Source organism: Cavia porcellus, unplaced genomic scaffold, assembly GCF_034190915.1.
Source record: "Cavia porcellus strain 051 isolate PalLab524CR breed Dunkin Hartley unplaced genomic scaffold, mCavPor4.1 scaffold_19, whole genome shotgun sequence".
Classification (NCBI taxonomy): Eukaryota; Metazoa; Chordata; class Mammalia; order Rodentia; family Caviidae; genus Cavia; species Cavia porcellus.
In genome coordinates, this window is record NW_026947502.1 from 29,985,025 (window position 1) to 29,993,679 (window position 8,655).

The window sequence follows — 8,655 nt, forward strand, 5'->3', positions numbered from 1 at the left end:
AGAGCCACTTCCCTTGTTATTGTCTCAAGAAGCTTAAGGTTATTAAGACTCTGTCTAATCCAGATCCACAGAAGGAATGTAAATACTGGAATCAAGCATACAACAGTTTCTTATACATTTGTAATTCTTTTGGATAAGTTTGTCCCATAATTACATAGCTAATATAATCAATCTCTGATACTTCTTTTTTTTCTTTTCAGGGGAAGGGATTTTTCTCAGGCTCATTTATAACTGGCCCTAGAAAATAGGGGTGTTTCAATGACCCACTCATTACACCTGATGAAGCCAATATCAATACACTCCAGTGATGACTACTGACCTATACCAATGCACTTCTCCCCCTAGTTACGCACACATGGGAAGTGTCCCCTCACCCTCGATCTCTTATCCAGTCCACCTTCTGGCGCAATCTGCTGCGACCCAGTGCGGCCCCTGAGGTTCTTGGGGTTAAGGACCCGTGACAGAATGAGAAAAATAAAGAAAAGACAAAGCTGGGGTGTCTCCTATAAGGCTGTGGAGATCTTTTTTTTTTTTTTTTTTTTTCAGGTGGCCCTCTTATCCTCTTGAGGTGCTATCCTCTAGCACCTTAATTTATATACTGGGAAAGATGATGTCAATTTCAGCCCCTCTGCCTAGCACCCCATTGCTTGGCAGGCCTGGGGCCCTTGCCTTTTTGGTGCTGGAACAACTTGTTTGCATAGCTTGTTTCGGTCTTTCTGTTTTTTCTGGGCTGTCCTTGCTTTAGCCCTACACATAAAATCAATCTCCAGTTTCAGTGACTCCCTACAGGAGGTAAGTCACTGGGGCATGACCTGAAAGGTATATTCTTGTGTCCAGTTCCTTCTTCATTCTGTCTCCGCTTTCTGCCTCCCATAAAGTAAACAGCAATCCCCTGCCCTACCCTTTTGTCAATTATGGACTGAATCCCTTGAAACCATGAGCCAAATTAAATCTTTCCCCCTTTAAACTGTAGGTATCAGATATTGTGGCTCATCAATGAGAAATCTAACTAAGTTCTAATATAGGACCTTTATTTCAAAGCACTCAGAAAAAGAGCTATGACTATTTGTTAAGCACCCCTTATGAAAAGATAAACTTTACTGAATGCCAGTACTCATACATAAAAGCAGAAATCTGTTTCTTTTTTAACTTTTTAAATACAAAATACTAAAGTTTGCTTTTTTCCATGTGTGGAGCATCGAAGGACACCTGAGAATGTGACCCTGCTTGTACAGTTCAGGTACTCAGCAGAATACCATCACATAACCAAAACTTAACAGAAATGAACACACAGGCCCTGGTTATAACACTCTACAAGGTTGTGAATAAGAATTATACAGTAAAGACACAGGCTGCTTTCATGCTGTGCTTTGCTCCTGCTGCCTGATGTTGTTGCTGATGTCTTGCATGTGTGTGTGCTTTAATCTGGAGACCTTGCCTATGAATATTTCCCTTGCCAGCCCCCCCCCCACAGTGTGCTGACAACTGGGATACTCAATACGATGTTGAGATGAATGGTCCCATGGAGGCTATGGAGGCCATAGAGGCCTATAGAGGCCATAAGAGGGCCACCTGAAAAAAAAAAAAAAAAAAGATCTCCACAGCCTTAAAGGAGACACCCCAGCTTTGTCTTTTCTTTATTTTTCTCATTCTCTCACCGGTCCTTAACCCCAAAAAGCAAAGAGAGAGTGCTAGGGAATGGCTGATATATGACCCATGATCTCACCACAGCTATCTACAGCTACCTTCTTGGTGGCTTGGAAGACCCCAGAAAACTAGGAAACAGTCCATTTGGAGCCCTGGAATATCTTACAAATGTTGGAAACAATAGACAAATTTCTCCTCCTCACCGTGAAATGTCAGGGAGATTCTTCACTCCCTTCCACTGCATAAATCAAGAAGTGGATGGCTTTGTCCAGCTACAGCAGATAGAGGACCTTAAGCAATGGATGGCTATTGCAGATCCAAAGTTGCAAGAAACAGGAAGCACTGGCTTCTCTAAAAGCAGGTAATCAGATTGTGGTTGCGTGGCAGATTTGTAGACTACTGTGTACAGTCTGAAGGAAGCTTTATTGACATAGGGGTAGGCCATGGAAAAAGATGTGGTCCAGCGAACTGGCTTCTCTGTCAGATTCTTGGGTGTTACATGGTCCCATGACCGTATGCCAATTACAGGCCTGTGTGGTTTGGCTAGGTTTTTGGCAGAGATACCACACTGAGCTACTGTGCCCTTTATACCAGAGGACCAAAAAGAGCACAACACGAGGCTTGACAGACACAGTGAAATCTGCTAGCTGGATAAATACCATGGAAGCTGCTTTTCAGGACTCAAAGAGGGCTGTTGCATAAAGTGCAAACCCTGTGAATCATTAACCATAACTGGCCTAATATCTTAACCATCAGAGGAGATGATACTGTATAATGGATTTGGCTGGGGCCCATGGCAAAAACAGGGGTGCTGGTCATAGTTATGGAAGGGAGCCAAAAGCCAGTATTCCTTGATTTAGAAACAGCAATGTGGTATTCTGCTCTGCACTCTTGGGAGGATCATAGTACAACAGATAATGAAAGTATAGACAAAATACCTGATAGAGGGTTAAGGATGGACATGAATAGCCAGCCCATCCACAGAGTGGAGTGTCACAGGCCCCCATTCTCTTATGTTGGGGAATGTACCTCCAACAGAGTCTCTTTTTTAGCCAGTCCATTGACAGCTGAATCGGCAATAGTTTCTGCCTAGGAACCCATCTGGGAAGACTGTCTATAGGACATGATCCCTAGTCCCTATGCAGAACAGAAAGAGGAACCTCCAACTGATGCTGTGTATACTGATGGGTCTAGCTCTGACCCAACACCACCATCACCTCAATGGGCAACCGTAGATGTCCAGCTCAGTGTGGAAGTGCTCTGGTTTGAGACTGGAACAGGCAGGTCAAGCCAATGGGCAGAGTTTTGGGCCATGTGATTGCTTGTGATGCCTGAAGAAGGAAGGTCCCCTTCATGTGTGCATGTACAGTTGGGCCATCTTTAGGGGCCTGACTATCTGGCTGCCGGCTTGGGCAGCTCAGGAATGACAAGGCATTGTCCTTTGTGGAATACAACCTATGGCAATAACATGTGGGAGTGTGGCCATAAAACTGATCACGCAGGGTAGCATAATTCAGGATCTAAGCTCCTCCTCTCACTGGGAAATGACTTAACAGATGTCTGACCAGGCACCAAAATGGTTTATCACTACAGAAATAGCATCCGACCAAAAATATTGACCTCTGTGTATGGAATGCTGCTAGAAATAGCGTCTGACCAGATGCTTTGTGTTAAGTGAAAGAAAGGTGCTATATTAAGTGAAAGAAACATGCATGCACTGGTTACAGCACTATACAAGAATGTAAATATGTGATAATAATCTATGTAAGAATTGTATAACAAACACAGGCTGCTCTCCTTTGCAAAACCACATGAGACAATGATGATCTCACCTGTTTCTATATTTTCTCCTCTTCCAGAATGTTATTTAGTAACTAGTATTATAACCTTTTGAGACATCTTTTACTTAACATAAAGCATCTGAAATTCATTTATATTATCTCATGTGTCAATAATTTATTCTTTTCTATTACCAAGTAATAGTCTACTGTGTGGCTGTACATAGTTAATCCATTAACAAATAGTTGGGTGATTTATGATTTCTGAAAGTTATGAGAAATACTGCCATACACAGATCTTTAAGAGAATATAAGTTTTCCTTTCTCTAGAATCAATGCCTGGAAAAGGGATTGCTGGATCATATGGCATATATACATATTTGTTTACTTATTTAAATATTACCATACTTTTCCAAAGTGACTTTACCATTTGTATTCCTATTAGAAATATGTGAGCTCCGGTACTGGGTATTATCAGTATTCTTTAATTTAGCTATTCTAATAAGTATGTAATGATTCTTCATTGAGAATTTGCATTTCCTCAATTACTAATGGTTCTAAGCATCTTTTCATGCTTATTTGCCTTCCTCATATCTTCTATGGTACAAAGTCTGTTCAAATCTTTTGTTAATTTTTAAAAATATGTTTCGTTAAGTTTTGTTGAATTTTGAGCTCTTTAAATACAAGTGCTTTATTTTGTATTTTACTTGAAAATGTTTTCTACCAATATTAAAGCAAGCTTTCTGTACTCTTAAATGCAAAAATATTTAATTTTCAATAGGCCCAATTATCAACTGTGTCTTTATGGACACTGCTAGTGACATCAGATCTAATAAATCTTCGCCTAGTTGACAGAAAAAAAAACTTTTTTGCTTATGTCTTCTACCAAAAGCCGTATAGTTTTATGTTTTACACTTAGATCTATCATCCTTTTTTCTTTTTTTTTTTTTGTACTGGGGATTGAACTCATGACCTAACACTTTACTTGCCACACAGGTACTTATGCCACTGAGCTAAATCCTCGGCCCCCTAGTAGAATTAATTTTTGTAACCAATATGCAACACGAAGTCAGGTCAAGGTTCATATTATTGTTTAATGGATGTTCTGGCTCTTTTTGTTAAAAAGGCTTTTTATTCATTGAATCACTGTTGCACCTTTATCATTAAGTTGATTCTATTTGTGACAATCTATTTCTAGATTTTACATCATGTTTCTATTTCATTTGTCTATGTATCTATCCTTTTGTCAAAATCATACCATCTTGACAACTGTACTTTACAGTTGTAGGACACCAGAGGAAGATTAAAGGTTAATCTACCTCCTCTGTGAGCCAGGAGCAAGGCATCATGAAGGGTGGTGGCAGCCGCCCTAGAGACAAGAGCCCCTTCGCTATTGCATGTTAAGCTAAACTCTGTGTCTCCTTGTCATTCATCCTTGTTCCTGCAGGTCAAGGAACAAACTAGTAGCAGGTCTAGGTCCCTGCAAACAATGCCTGGACGGGGAAGGTCAGCCAGTTTCCCCACAGGTAGCACCTAGGAAAGGGACCTAGGCATAGGCTGGTCTCCAACAGTATGTCCTAGAGTCAGATAGTGAGAGTTCTGCCTTATTCAGAATGGAACTTCCAAGGAAGTTTTGAGTGTATCAATAAGTATACCAAAGTCTTAGCCAATAACTCCCTCCTTTGAGAAGGCATTGGGCATATAGGTTCAACAGAACAAAAAGGACCAATGAGCAGACAGACAAACTAAAGGAGATTTTATAGACAAGTTCTCTACTGGTTGGAATGCTATGGTGAATGCTTAGCTATGTGTAGAGATCTCATCCGAAATTCCCAAGATGAATATCATAAAGAAAGTTGTTAAAGCTCAAAACAAATGGGAAAAAGTAATTCCAAAGAACATTGACCTCCAAGAAGACACCCACAAACTGTGCAAGCATGTTGCATGTGCACTGATAGGATAAGGGCAGCTGAACTAGGCAATAAAAATCCTACAAAAAGCTGAAGATCTTTGGTGCCTTTTATTTTCAGAACATTCTGATGGGACAGAGGAAGACTCACAAACAGAATTATTCTGCAGCTTTGGGGCTGTACAGGAGAGGCTTTGCAGTTTACAATCAGATAATGAAACTGATGCCAACAAATTGGGGATTGCCAGCTGTAATTGCAAATAGCATTACCTTTGGTAAGGACTAAAATGTCTTTGATTCCAAGATGAAATTAATGCAGAAGAAGTAGTTTCAGTTTCACCAGAAACAAATGTAAACTGTAGAACTTAACAAAGCTTTGCTTGTTATGTACACAAACCAGGCAGAACAATACTGCAAAATAGCTGCTGGCTTGCAGTCCCAAAGTCTTGAGCATCTCCCGCCTGTTAATCCAAGCTACCATGAAAAACAGTATATAAAAATAACACAGCTCCTTCAGGAATTTTCAGGTCAGTATCTGGAAAGTACAGCTGAAATTTAGGTGACCATGGCACAAGTAACAATTCCTCATGGTAATATTTTCAAAGCATGTCTGACATTGAGAATTCAGAAGAGTTAAAGATTAAGCCAAGAAGGATGTTGGCATTAACAACGATGTACAGCCACAAGGAAGATACTGATAGTGTCATCGAGGTCTTCATACAGGCCATCCATTGGTATCAAAACCGTCAGCCCAAATCTTCTGCCCATTTGTCCTTGATAAGGGACAAATTCAAATATGAGCAGATGAAGGAGGTGATTAGTGACCTAGAAAAGCCCTAGAAACAAATCCAAAAGATACACCTTGGTACAGCTTATTTCTGCTTACTCACTTGTAGATCCAGAAAAAGCAATAGCTCCAGTAAATATTTTCTCTCATCTAAATAGTATCCCTCTAAAAGTAGATGTTGAGGCTTTGGGAAATTCTCCTGGTGCTATGTTTCATTGAATCACTATTGCAATTCAATTCATTGAATCACTGAATTAGACCCCTGCCCAACTAGGAGAGAAAAAAAACTCCCCAAACAGATCTGTTATTCACACTTGTGGGAGCATGATATTCAACAGGAAGCCAGCGGCTTCCCTGCACAGCTCAACCCGCAAAGAGCTGCTTCCACAAAAAACCACAAGAGACATGCTCTGCCTTCCAGCATTCCCTGTATCCTGTCTATCACCTAGCCTTAGACCCATACTCAGAGACCCAAAATTTGCACTCCCCACCATAATGTGTCCCCTATTAAAACATGCCCACACCCCTTGCCCAGGGCCAATGGTCCTTGCACCCTTGGCCCCACTACACCTGGTCAGCAAGTCCTCACACTTTGCTTCAACTTTGTCTGCCTCAATGGTCCAGTTGTGCCTCAATTTAGGCTAACATTATGTATACTTGGACAAATGGTAGAAAAGTTACTAGAGATCATTAACCAAGGACTATTTATCCAGGACAAGGAGATTTGAAAAAGAAAAAGAGGAAAACTGCCTAAGCATTAAGACCCAAGAGTTACATCAGATCCAGAAATATGGCTACCTGTGGTAGAATGTCCTTACTGCCGAAGGAAAAAAGAGGGGTAAATGGAAGGATCTGATCAGAAAAGGGACTTTGGGAACAACTGTAGGGACTTCCAGCATGCCATAAAACTTGAGCAGTCCACTTACCTTTCCAAGAACAGTATCTACCCAAACAAGTTACATCTACCCTCCAGGACTCCAGACCCTCACAAAGGATCCAGTAACAAACAGCAACACAAAAAGAAGAAAGGAAGAAAAGGTGGCTGGTGATTACAATGTTCTTCTTCCAGTCTATTGTTAAACTAGTCTCAATGACACTAGGAACATAATAAAGGTAACCCAACAAAAAGCACAGAACTGCTCCTGCTTCCATCCCCATATTTTCATAAAATAATTCCTCATGCTTCAAACAGGAAAACATCTTCCTCAAAGTGTTCAGTAAGATTCAGCCTGCTTGTCCCACCTAGTTGTGCACACGTTGAGGACTGAAGATAACAGGGCATTTACCCACCTTGGTATCTGTTGCATCTTTACCTTTGCTGATTTGATGGGGGGGGGAGGTGCATTTTACAAACCAGGCACATCATCTGAGGTTTCCCAGAATTTAAATAGAAACTATTTCCGCTGTTTCATTTGAAGTCTAAAGATGCTTGTTCTTATTAAATCCCACTTTAAACTGTGCTTCAGATGGCTCTGGGAGACTAAAGTAGAATCTTCTAAGCATTCCAAATATTTGCTTAGAAATGCCATGTGATTTTTAAAAAGAACCTTATTAAATCACAGGTATTCTTCACTTGGTTAAACAAGTGGTCACACAAAAAAATACAATAATTGTCTTAAACAATTTTAACTATAAGTTCTCTGTCATGTTATACTAGAACGTAGGATACTATTCATACATATGTGCATATGTTGTAGACAGTAGCTTTATGTCCTTTATCACTTTTGTTTTCAGATTATGTGAATATGCTAATTAGCATCACTAATGAGCACAAGAAAATATACCAATGTTGCAAAAAATTTACTTTTAGACCCAGTATTTAGATGTCAGATAAAGTCAAACTGCCTCAATCAGAAAGATCAATGGCCCCTATCAAAAGCATAAATGTTGCCTTATTACATAGAAAGTCAGTACCATGCAGTACTAAAATTTAGCAGGACTGTTAGACCCAATTAATGTACTCAAATGACTCCTCTTTCTAATCACAGGTTTAAGAACATTCATTACCTTTCCCAAAGTAAAGGCACTTTCACATTCAACAGCTGTGAGCTACACTAGGTTGCTGGTACCCTTGTAACATTGTTTGTCTTAGTTACTTTTCTCATGGCTGAAACAAAAAATCCAGCATCCAAAACTAAAGGAAGTAAAAGTTTATTTAGCTCACAGTCTATAGAGATTTCAGTTCATAGTTGGCTGGCTCCAAGGCAGGGTGGCATGGCAGACAGGCATCACAGAGGAGAAATAGTTCACAGCAAGGATAAGTCAAAGCAAGAAAGAAAACTTAGCATCTGTCTTCCCCTTTTATATTCTGTCTAGGCTACTGGGATTAGGGAAGGTACCACACGAATCTGTGGACTGGCTAAATAATCACCCAACCTTAATCCTAGCACCTTTAATCCTAGGCGAGTCACCATGAATCAATCACACATTCTAGATCCAGCCACCTTGAAGAAGCCCCACCTACTATGAGTCAGCACCATTCATGGACTGCAGGGGAAGAGAATAAGAAGTCAACGAGAAGCAAGCCCTCCCTG

The 8,655-nt window shown here is 40.4% G+C and overlaps 1 pseudogene; it reads left to right on the top strand.

The window, feature by feature from the left end:
- Positions 1-1,856: 1,856 nt before the first annotated feature.
- On the top strand, positions 1,857-6,340 carry LOC100722737 (signal recognition particle subunit SRP72-like; annotated as a pseudogene).
- Positions 6,341-8,655: the final 2,315 nt, after the last annotated feature.